Source organism: Larimichthys crocea, chromosome XII (assembly GCF_000972845.2).
Source record: "Larimichthys crocea isolate SSNF chromosome XII, L_crocea_2.0, whole genome shotgun sequence".
In the NCBI taxonomy this organism is placed as follows: Eukaryota; Metazoa; Chordata; class Actinopteri; family Sciaenidae; genus Larimichthys; species Larimichthys crocea.
Window position 1 is genome coordinate 22,794,227 of NC_040022.1, and position 12,243 is coordinate 22,806,469.

The 12,243-nt window shown below is 40.2% G+C and overlaps 1 protein-coding gene across 2 annotated transcripts in view; it reads right to left on the reverse strand.

The window, feature by feature from the left end:
• The window catches only part of tex2 (testis expressed 2), a 29,192-nt gene that overhangs the window by 14,950 nt on the left and 1,999 nt on the right, over window positions 1-12,243 (reverse strand). The gene's annotated exons all lie outside the window — the stretch shown is intronic.

Genomic DNA, 12,243 nt, shown 5'->3' on the forward strand with positions numbered 1-12,243 from the left:
CTCCAGAACACATGAGCCTTGAGGAGAGGGACCATCAACATTTCAGCTGTATTTAACTCCGCCTGGCACAGGGCAGCAGACTGGAGCCGACTGAATACTGCGAGGTGGTGAAAACAAAGGGAAAGATGATATTCTGATGAGTGGATCATTATTTCATGAATATTATTATTTAAAATTGTTTAGATTAATTGAATTCAACCTAATTTTATGTATTATTACATTTAACATGGGTTATCAACAGATGCAGAGCAACTTTAACATCACGTAGCAGGCTACCTGGTGAATAAAAGTCAAATTTTCACTTTAATTTTCACTCTGTTTTGGCCTCCACCAACTCCTGATGGAAATATCTGGATCTTTAGCAGCTAAATGCTCTGTTCAGTGCTGCTGCTGGAAACAATAATGAGAGTGGTGAAGTTTTGGGCCGTTACCCCAAAACTTTTAGCTAAAAGATGCCAAAAAGTTCTATATAACTGAGCAGAATAGGGATATAACTCATGTAATGTGTTAAAAATCAATAAAAATGCCTGAGAGGAAAGTATTTTTGTTCCTTCTTTGTCTTTTTACTCATTTATATTTATTGTCATTTAGTCGTTAAATTCTATCTTTAACCAGGCTATGACTGTCGTGTATTACATTATTTCTGTACTTTATGGGATCCTGAAGAACATAAACATATATATAAATAAAACAAACCCTCCTTCCCCCATCCAGTCATAACTATACGCAGGACATAATCACACAACAAAGAAGCTGTTAGGCTCCAGCGGTCACAGGAACAAGGCGTCTATTGTCGAGTCTCAGCACAGCAGAACCAAAGTAATCCATCACACAGTGATTTCACTGAATGAGGCCTCAACTTGTTATTGAGTTATTCTTCCAGCTCGCACTGAGTCCATTGTCCCTGGTTAGCATTATAAAACCGGCAGAGCAAATCAACCACACACACACACAGTTGCTGTTTGCACAAACACAGAACCACTCTAGCTTTTGGCTGGTTGATAAAAATGGCCCGTAATGGAGGAAGGAGGGACAGAGGGAAACAACAGAGCAGTTAGCTTGTGTGATTGTCTGTATTTCTGAGAAAGGCCCCGGCGCCCCTTGGGGCTCTCTAGTTGGCACTGCATCTCCAGAGATTGTATTTACTGAGATGAAATAACAGAGCATTTGACTTTCCCAGCCAGGCATTCACTTGGCTGTGCTACAATGGGTTTTGTGTGCGTCATTTTGAGCATGTGCGTGTTTGTGTGTTGATTCTGCCACTGCTGCGCTATGGGGCACGGCAGATCGAATAAAAACAAGGAAAGGGAGAGACAGAAAAAAAGAGCAACAAAAAGAAGAAAGATGAAGAGCCTCGGGGGGTCTGTAGAGGCTGCAGACAACCTTTCAGAGACAAGCTTTTGAAGTGGGATTCACTTTAAGACGGCAGAAAGGCAGAGATGGAGAACGAGAGACGAGAGAAAGTGACGAAGAGGAGAGACGAGGGAGGAGGCAAATGAGTGGAGGAGACATAACCATGGAGATGGAAGTGGTTGTTGTTGTCATCAAAGCCTGAAGGACAGACTAAAACACTGTGGAGGTCGACGGGGTGAGCAGAGAAGGATCGTTCCAAGTTTTTCTGGAGTCAGGTTTTAGGAGGGCGCAGCCAAAAGACAAAAGAGACACAAAACTGCAACATCATATTATAAAGCCTTTGTACTGTAAGTGTGTACTGGTGTGTATTGTATGTGTGCATACACAACTGAAAAGAGACACAGTATTTCAATAAGAGGAGAGAACTGTCAAGTATTTCGATAATCAATAACTAATTTTCAAGCACAGTTGCCAAATTGTGCTTGAACCAATTGGTCGATTCGCTGCTTTTCTTTGTTATAACTGACAGCAACAACATTGTTGGTTTGTCAGACAAAACAAGCAATTTAAAGCGTTGTGATAGTTTTACACAAGCATTCGACATCTCTATAGACTAAAGAATAATCAGTTAATTAACTAATAATAAAAATAATTGTTGTAGTTGCAATCCTACTGATTTTCTGTTCCAAGTTGAATGTGTAAATTTTAAACTCGAGGCTTACATGAATACAGATACTTAATTTTATAAATCTTTGATGTTATTTCTTTGTACATTGCACCCATAAAATGATGTAGTGCTATGAATTTGGCTCATGACATCCTATACTTGTACTTATGCTAAATATAGATGGCACATTGGAAACATGTCTCGTCTCTCAGGTTGAATAAAGGGCAGCCCGCACAATGTTTGCTGACACACCCAAAGATTTAGATTTAAAAGCCCTGTGTTTGTTTTAGCTGCTTCTGGACAAAGAGGAGAGGAGAGGAGAGGAGAGGAGAGGAGAGGAGAGGAGAGGAGTCTGGCACAGAGACAAGATTCATCCAATTAATCAAAGCAAGCAGTGCCACTCTAATCAGCTAAAGCCAGCACCCCCGGGAGACGAGAGAGGAGGGGATGGAGGTTAAAAGCAGCAGGGTAAAAGAATGATATGAGAGGGTGAACAGAGAGAAGAAAGGGAAAGGTATAGTGCAAAGCAAACATAGGAGACTGGAGAGAAAAGCAGGAATATGGCACGGAAAAAGCTGTGCGGTGAGCTACTTCTATATAAAGGATGTTTTTTGTAATATTAGATATCTAAAAACAGATACCTTATCCACAATCTGCCATACCTTCCCACCCCAACTTGAAATGTATTCAAATGTACAACTGAATGAGTGGTGAAGAGCAGGGAGGTACAGTAGAGTGGGTGTAGAAAGAGAGATGGAGATGTATTTATGGTCAGTTTGTGCTGCCTCCATCATTTCATGTCTCTCTTCTCCCAGCTGAACTGAAAAACATCAATTTACTAATTTTTTTAAGAGCCAAGGAGCGCTCTTAATTGATTGAACACCTCCAGCTGTGATCCAAAAAACAGCATTCACTACAGTTACCTTTATTTTCTGCTTGTTTCATTCCCACAAAAAAAAAAATGCAGCTGATATACCGAGCCTGACAGATGCTGCAGCACCTACTTTTTAGTCTCTTCCTTTCTTCCATTGATTTTTGACAGAGTCTCACCTGGTCTCCCTCTCCTTTTATTGTATTTGATGGATGCGTAGATGCTTCTGGACTGTCACCCACCCTGACATATATCAGGCCCTCAGAGGAGGCGTGTGGAGCAGAACGGGTGAGTGTGTGTGTCCCTACTCACCCTGGGAGAACCCAGTGTCCTTAAACAAGAGTCACACCACACATTTCACATTTAGAGATCATGGCCGTCGTTAAAGTTAGAGTTAGGAATGACGGGAAGTCAGGTGGCAAAAGTTATTGATTAAATATTGATTGAAATCAATCAATCAATTACAGTTCTTTGTGTTTTTTGGTTCTTAGTCTAAAGTCTGTCCATTTTATATTTTATGTTACTTCATCTTAGTAACCTAAATCTTTATAACCTTGCTAGCTTTTACATGCTCCATTGCTCAGAAATGATTCAGATTCATAGATGTTTTTTTGTAGCAGACATTTTGACTTGTCATAGAAGGAAAAACACCATTTTTAGATAACATTAAGGTTAGAGGAAAACAGAAGTTTATTTATTCATTTAAGTCTGTATACAAGTCTCGTGAAGTGAGCCTTCATTCTTCCAGGAAACATTGTATTGTGATAGACTTTGTTGTTTTATGAGGTTTACTAAACAAAATAACAATAACAAACTTAAATTGGCATACCGTGACAAACTAATCTAGATGAAACTATATGATATGATATGATATGATATAAAACAAGTTCATAAGTAAGAAAATCAAAAGAAAATATTATAGCCTATATCAACCTTTGTCTAACTCCCACCACCAAAAAAGTCAAACCACAACTATAACCCATGTGCAAATTACCAGAAGTTAAGGTGATCCAGAAAACATGTGTGAGCTATACAAATCAAATTATACACACGTTTTTTCCCCTCTTAGACTCTTGGTACAAAATGGCCAAAATATATCTGTATTTGTTTGTTTGTTTTAAGTCATAGATCGATACCAATGACTCAACAGTTACTTCAGTTGATGCTGAGATCTTTGGCTTTTAAAAAACACTATGCTCTGTTTGGAAATAACACATCCACTGTATTGCACTGACAAGGACAATGTGGGCTGACTATTTGCATCAGGATATATTTTGTGGATATTTCTGTATTTGTTAAGTTGAGAATGTCACTCTGCCTATTTAAGGCCATCTGTACTTTTGTCAGTGTTGTTCTTGGTTGCACATGATAAAACTTACTAAATACCTCTCTTTAAGTGACATTGTGCCAGATGTGATTGGATTCCTCAGTAGGTGTTGAGTACAGACTGACATGACCTCTGCAGAAGGATGTCAAGAAGGAAGTTCAAACAGAAAAGTAAAACAAGGGAAGAAGAAGAAATGAAGGCTGGCGTCTGGAGCACACCGGGTGGGTGACAGCGTGAAAAATGGAGCAGGAGGAAAATGGAGAGCAAGTCAAGTAAGAAGCAAGTCGGAGAAGCATTAAAATGGGAGGGTGACAGCAGGAAGATAGATCGGGTGAGACAGAGAGAAGGGGGATGAACACAGGATGTAGGAGAAAGAGAGGGGGAGGCTGACGGAGCAGTCGATTGACACTAACAGCCCAGAGACACACACACACACACACAGAAGCTGGAGTTTTGACACACACTCACACATGCATACACATAAGAAATAAGCTCCTTGGTAACAAGCTGTATGCAGATGCTGGTAATGAGCAGAAAACACCTGAAGCAGGTAGACAAAAGCTGAGGAGGGTCCTTTGTTCTCCAGCACACTTACAGGCCACAGACACACAGTCACACAACAGCAGAGAGCAGGTAAACACACCACAAGCCTTTTTTTCTCATGCTCCACTGCTCTCTCCAGGGAACACCGGTCCCAGTGATAATTTGTTTCTATCACATACAGCACTTTACTCCTACATCTATGTAGATGTACTGTACATTTATAAGGGAATACAGCAAGGGAATAAGAGGAGAAAAGACTTTCACTGGTTGTTTCCACTTATTCTTCTTTTAAGAAAAATAAATGACAAGTTCGGAAAAGATCCATCATCATATCATCTTAACAAGGTCCGAACTGCACCTTCTTTTACTTACCAAGGAAAGAAACTCTGACGTGCGAGGAAGCAACACAGGCAGCAGTTCTTTAAATAGCTAAAGGGGGAAAGGGGGCGTTGAGGTGTTAGTCCTATAACGTCGAGGTTGGACACTTGAACTCGTAGGAGGACAGATGGATGGAGAAATAAAGGAAAAGAGCCTCAAGGGAGCTGACTGACTAACTAATTTTAACTTGCATTCGAGGAACTGGAAGAAATAAATTTTGGGCATATTTGCTGTTTTAATGAAAGACTGAAACAATGAATTGATTGTTTAAATTGTTGCCAATTATTTTGTTTAAATAATTTTGCTCAGTCCAGTGTCAGTCAGTTCAGTAAAATGAGGGTACTAACACCCACTGGGGTACTTTGGAGTACCGCAGAAACTATACGAGATTAAGACGTGCATAATGATATGATAACTTCAATAGAAAACTTTAAAGTAAAAAAGACACATTTCATATTCAATGTTCCTATTTTCAATGCGACTGCTGTAAAACACAGAAGAAGAAGATGTTCATGATGACGTTAGTTCACTGTGTGATTGAAACAAAGCAAAGAAACAGACATCTGCATCTGGAAAACAGTTTGATCACTGCGGTTGCAGCTGCCTGTCATAGAGAAGGAAAGAGATCCTCAGTGAAGCACAAGGCCACGTTTCCACCCTGTCCTAGTGGGGTTTTTTTTTAAAGTGATGGCTTCTTAACATCTGAAGTTTGTTACAAGGTTGTTCTTTAATAAATCAGACACTAATGGTGCCGCACTGTATTGTAACTCTTTTTAGAGGCTGTTTTTTCTAGCAAAAATGTTTTATGCAGGTCAGGATGTACTCGGCTGAAAAGAAATATTTCAAAGAGGGTTCATTATTAAAGAAAAGTTTGAGAACCAACTGACTAATATGCGCTACATTCTTATTTAGTTGCAAACAAAATCAAACCCATGCACTTTTTCAAAACCGGACGACAGTAATTCACTCCTCTCCAGCATGAATGAATCGATCTCTCACCTCCAACTAGTTCAGAACTCAGCAGCTAACCAGTTTTAACAGATAATATCACATCACACCAAATTTAGCTTCCCTTCAGTGGCTCTCTGCACATTATAGGATTGATTTTGAAGATTTTACTGATCACTTTTAAAGCCCGTCAAGATCTGCATTGCCAGAATGTTAACCCCATATGAGCCAGTTCGCAGCCTTACAGCCTCGGGCTGGTCACTTCTGGCTGTTCCAAGGTCGAGGCTCAGAACTAAAGATGACTGCGCCTTCTCCACCAGGGGCTCTCAGCTTTGGAGTAACCTGCTTATTCAATGAGATTAGTTGGATATGAATCTATTCTCCGGAAATATCTTTGGCATTTAATAAAGAATAATTCATATAAAACACAATAAAAGGGCAAATTAAAAAATAAAAATGGCAAATACAATTTCACAGCAGGCATTTTTACAGACTGTTTGGATGTAGCTGTTCCAGGAGGAGACCTCCATCATACTGACAAGTGAACAACACTGCCTGCCTGACACTCAATATTAATGTGTGGTTTGTCAATACGCCTGTTAGACCGACACACATGCACATGTGGACAAACAAACAGTGCACAGAGCTGCTCAGAGGAAACACAGAGCAGAGGTTTGATGCTGAGCGTCCCTGCTCTGAATCATGCAGCCATCTCTTAATGAAAGGAGGAGAGAGAGAGAGAATAAAACAACAATAAAACTAAAGCCAAGATAAAGAGCACTCGCGCAGCTGCTGGATCAAACCGGTTTTCTTCACCTCTCTTTCCACTATCAACACGTCAAACATCAAACCTCGGCATGCATATCATCCGGTGGTTGCCATGCCAACAGTGAAGCTTTCATCTTGTTCTGAATTTATCCCTGCGTCCTTTTGTTTGACAGGGCAGCTCCTCTTCACTGTGTAACCTCCGTCTCTTAGGAGCGAGTGGAGTGTTTGTTAACACAAGATCTTCAGTGAAGGGTGCTCAGCGTGTATGTGTGTGTGATGCGTAGGTGCTAAACCACAGCACACAAAAAAGAAAGGAAAAATCTTAGATTTACCTCTTTGAGATGGGTGACAGACTGCGAGAAAGCGTGTTCATACAACATTTAGCTGTATAAGGTAATATCTCCAAGATGAAAGAGCGCAAAAAGCAATCAACCTCTAATTATGGCTGTCAATCAATACACTTCCTCTTGACATCTTCAGTTGTTGACTCCAATCTTCTCTGTGAGGGTCCAGACATTAAATGTGCTTGTTTTCATCATTACAGTATAAACCTGTGATTTGTTCAAGTAGTGCCACGTGGGTTTGGCGCTCCACTTTCGATAAATATCTATGTCTGGTGCCACCTAACTCAATTTGACCGTTTAGAGATCAAATGTGGATGAACACGCCATCCTGACTGGACACACACACATCCGAAATATATTAAGTAATAAGTAATAATATAAAGTAATAATAATGTGAAACAGCCTCAGGGTTTGGTGTTAATCCACCTTATTACATGATGAGTGGGGTTGGGTGAAGGAGAGAGACGGAGGAGGACCGAGAACAACAGAAAAACATTATCTGAGACAGACAAAGTTTAATATTAGAAATGTTATTATGCTTTAATCCTGTATGACCACCAGGAATAAACGGCCCATGTTACAACCTGTGGCTAACAAGAACAGAAATTACTCATGGGTTACTGTGTAAAGTTGCTCTCGAGGTGTTAACAAAAAGAAACTATGTAAATTATATTTCCATTTGTGGTGTTTGTACACTGCATTCACCTCCTGCTAGACTCGGAGAGGCAAGCGGTGCCAGCCAGACCGTCATTAGAAAACTCTATGCCAGTGGAAGCAGCTCGAAATATCTAATTCATTTTTTTCTCCCCCGTAGCAGACAGCGATGACAGCCACATAATGGAGGCACAGGCACAGAGACTGAGCAGAATTAGCATATTAGTTACATGATCACACACACAAGTCAAAAGTACTGTTGGTAAGTGAGAGCTGGTTGACACTTTTCTGAACTGTAAGTAGCTGAAAACTCTGCAGGACACCAATGAGACAGTTATCAGACAGTAGCATCTTAATTTAAGCACAACAAGAATCTCACAGAAAACTAACATAGATGCAACAGCATCCGTATCTGAATGGTTGTTAACCACATGGTTTATGTAGTAGGTCAATATTGTACATAGTCAACTAACATACTGTATGAGTAGGATTCAGAGTCACGCTCTTTATGCCTGAAGTGTCATATTCGGTGTATGTCCTCTGTGGTAATAACAGGCTGATGGAGATACAGTATGGCTCACATATCCAAAGAAAAGCTAAGGCTAGCGATATTCTATATTTTTTAATTTATTCCATGAAAAATCCAAAACCAACAACGTGTCAGTCCATCCTAAATGCTTTCTGACTTCCCTTCCAGGCCTGTGGCACTTTATAACCCGATAAAATTGCACTGCTCGCTCACATTATACATGTAACTTGCCTGCATGCTGAGTGCAATGCAGTGTGTATTCCGTTTGTCAAATCTCTGCGTGTGATCTGTTAAACAGACTTCCTCCTTTATCTCTAACGTTAGCTTCCTGTTTGGTCAGAAGAGGAAAAGCACCACCCATTATTCTCTCTCCTTTCAGTGTAAGCACACACAGACATATCCTAGTATGAGCTTTGTCAATAATTGCGCACACACAGACACACAGACACACACACACACACACACACAGCCATGACAGCGTCAGAAGTTATTAGCTGTGACACTTGTGGCTGCTCGTCAAAGTGACAGGCACTAATGGCTTCTCCGCTGGCTTTTCCATTTAAACAGTGAGTGTCGTGTAGGATAACATGCATGCACAGTGTATATGTGAATGCATTCATGCATGTGTGTGTGTGTGTGTCGTGTCACATCAAACTAGTGCTGCATGTGTATTATCCTGCAACCGTAATCTACATGCAAAGTGGCACTTTATGCAGCACATTTGCATTTTTGGTAAAAGATTGGACATCCACACGTGATGGTTGTAAACTTCAGCCACAGGAGCATCAATGAAGTTGTGATCTGATGTTGGACAATATGTCTTGGCTTGCAGACGATGCAACTCATCACCAAAGGTGTTGAGGTTGGGGTTCTGTCCGAGTTCTGTGCAGGTCAGCAAAGTATATCCACACCAAATTACTATTCCTTTATGCCTTGTGCATGGAGGCATTATCATGTTGAAACAGGAAAAGCCTTTTTCCTAAACTGTTGCCACAGAGCTTTGAAAAAATATACAGTAATATATCAGTAATATATTGTAAAGAAACAGAAATTAAGCCACCCAAACCATGAAGAATCTGCCCAGTGCACCAGCCCACTCAAAGATTTATAGGGGGAATTGGAGGTGTCTGAACCCCAATATTTCTTATATTCATGCCTAGAAGACTCAATTGTAATACAACTTCAGTTACTACTAAAATGGATCATACCTTTATTTAATCCTGATGTCACGGCAGTGACGTCCTCATCTATGTTTGTGTGTGTCACGCAAGTCAATAAAAACACTGGAGTAGTGAGCTAATACACTTCACTTCTTTACCCTTAGACTGGATTTAAATTATATTTTGTCTACAGATGAATGCCAACATTAACTCGCCTCTAACTTTTGACAGTCTTTACCAAAAAGCCAAACTTTGCCACAAACCAAAGAAGTAGGTAGATGTGTTACGACCACACAGTATCTGTTTTTCACTTTGAAACAGAAAACAATAGAAAAAATAAATCCATATTCTACAGGATGTTTTCCGTAGGAGCCATATGTTTCACAGATCTGAACTAATGGAAAAGATACAACTTACTCTAGCTTAGGCTTTTGAGCCTGACTGAGTCCATTCTTATCCATTTATTTTTGGAATGGGACCAGTACTGGATCTATCAAATATTGATTTCATTTTTTTAATTAGACTATTTTCAAAGTGAGAAAATGGCAAATTTAGATTATTTGTTGGCCAGATACTGTATGGTAGTAACACATCTACCTACTTCTTTGGCATATTGGAAGTGTCTTTGGTTCTGTTACAGCAAATTATTGGTCTGGAGAAAATGATGGTCTGCTATTGTTGTGACTTGTTAGCAGTTTTGCTCAAGATTGATCATCATCTACAGGCTGCAGACTTTACGTTAACGCAACATTATGTACGCCTGTTCTTGCACTAGCTCTCTGCACGCCCTCTTGCCCAGCTCTGGTGGGCAATGTAACTAGGCTCACCAACCTGTATAGAAAACATGACAGAGGCATAAAGACTGAAATGACATTAACAGAAGAAGCTAAGAAAAGAAAAAGAGAGTAACTGAGCAAGAGGCTGCTGGACAAGAGTAGATCTAGGACTGACTTTTAATGGTTGTCAAGAGCTTTGTAAAATAAAAGCCTGAAAGACAGACACCGAGCTGGGCTTCTTGCTGTTAGACTAGTAAGTAATATTAGTTGGCTGCTTTGTCTTGTGTTGCCTAATGTTTGGCTGTTAGCAAAGCTGTTCAATGTTTTATCCTAAGAAATGTAATCATGACAAATACACGTGTGCAACTGTTTTTTGACTGTGGTGTACCGTGAAACAGAGGCTGTTAAATTCCAGAAATACCAACCAAACTTAAACTAAGATACTTCAGTTCAGTGAAGCATGTGACTGTACTGTAGGCTACCGGGTTCCCTTTATGCCCTGAGAAAAAGACCTCCAGATTGTCACTGTATAATTTACACATTTGAACAAACTAATGCCTGGGGGACACTAATATTTAACATGAAGGTATCTGCCTTCAAACTGCGATGAAGAGAAACAGGACAAAACAGGGCGATGTTTAGCTCAGTTGGTAAAGCAACCACCCCATGTATTAAGACAGCCCAGGGTTTGAATCCGACCTGTGGCTTTTTCCCGTATGTCATACCCCGTCTCTCTCTCTCCACATTCCTGTCACTGTTCAGTCTCTATCGAAAATAAAAGCTTGAAAAGGCCAAAAAGATATCTTTATATCTTTTATATCTATCTTAAAAAAAAGAAAAGAAGAAAAGAAACAGGACAAAAACGCCCCATCTGATAAGTACAATTGGAAAATCAAAGTAAAAGTGCTGTAAGACAAACAATAGTGCATAGCCTGACACTATTTAAAAATTCAATTCACTATTTGTAAGGAGAAGTTGAGGTCTAACAACAATGAGATGAAACACACAACTGTGCATCTCAAAACTCCCAAAGAGGAACAATACACATATCCTATTCTGTAGCTGTTTCCTCATCTTCTACTCTATTCACCTTCCTCCATTCGTCACACATACATTGTTTTATCTGGCTCTGTTTTGTATCAGTTGACATCCTGTCTAAGTAGAACGAATAGCCCGCTATATTATACTATTTTAGAAATCTAACATGTAGTAAGCTACAGGGGCTACCGCTGGCACCTCTTACACATATTACTCCAAACATCGGATGTGTCACCACTTTCTCTTATTGCCCCATCTCCTCCTGATGTTACAGCATCACTGCTGTCAACACACTGCATCACTGAATCATCAATATAACATCAAAATATTGGAAAGATTTCAGGTTTCTATAAGTACAACAACACGCGCTCATGCAAACACTGTCTCCATCAACATCAAGTAGGTGCAACACCACAAGACATAACAGCTAGTCAGCCCAGCTCGGCGTCTGTTTTTCAGCCTTATATTTCACAAAGCTCTCAACTAAAAGTCAGTCCTAGATCTACTCTTGTTGGACAGTTTCTTGCTCATTCACGCTCTCCTTTCCTCTTCTTAGCTTCCTCTGTCAACCCTTTGGTCTTTTAGCCTCTGCTATTATGTCCATAGTGGCTTTCCCAGTTCCGGTTCTGGGCCACGACACCAGCTCTGCTCCCCTGTCAGCATTCCCCACACCTCCTGTGATCTGAGCTCACAGTCCGGATAGCCTGGCTAACAAACTGAGCTAACAATAGCTAACAGCATCTATAGCTTTCAGCATTTTACAGAGTTTAGGCAGAGCAGCCAAAGGACAAACATTTTCCCTATAAAATATTATCCAGTTTTGCATCATGGTGTGTGACTCAGTGCTGTAAAGCGTTACGTACTCCTTGCATCGTATGCGGACCACA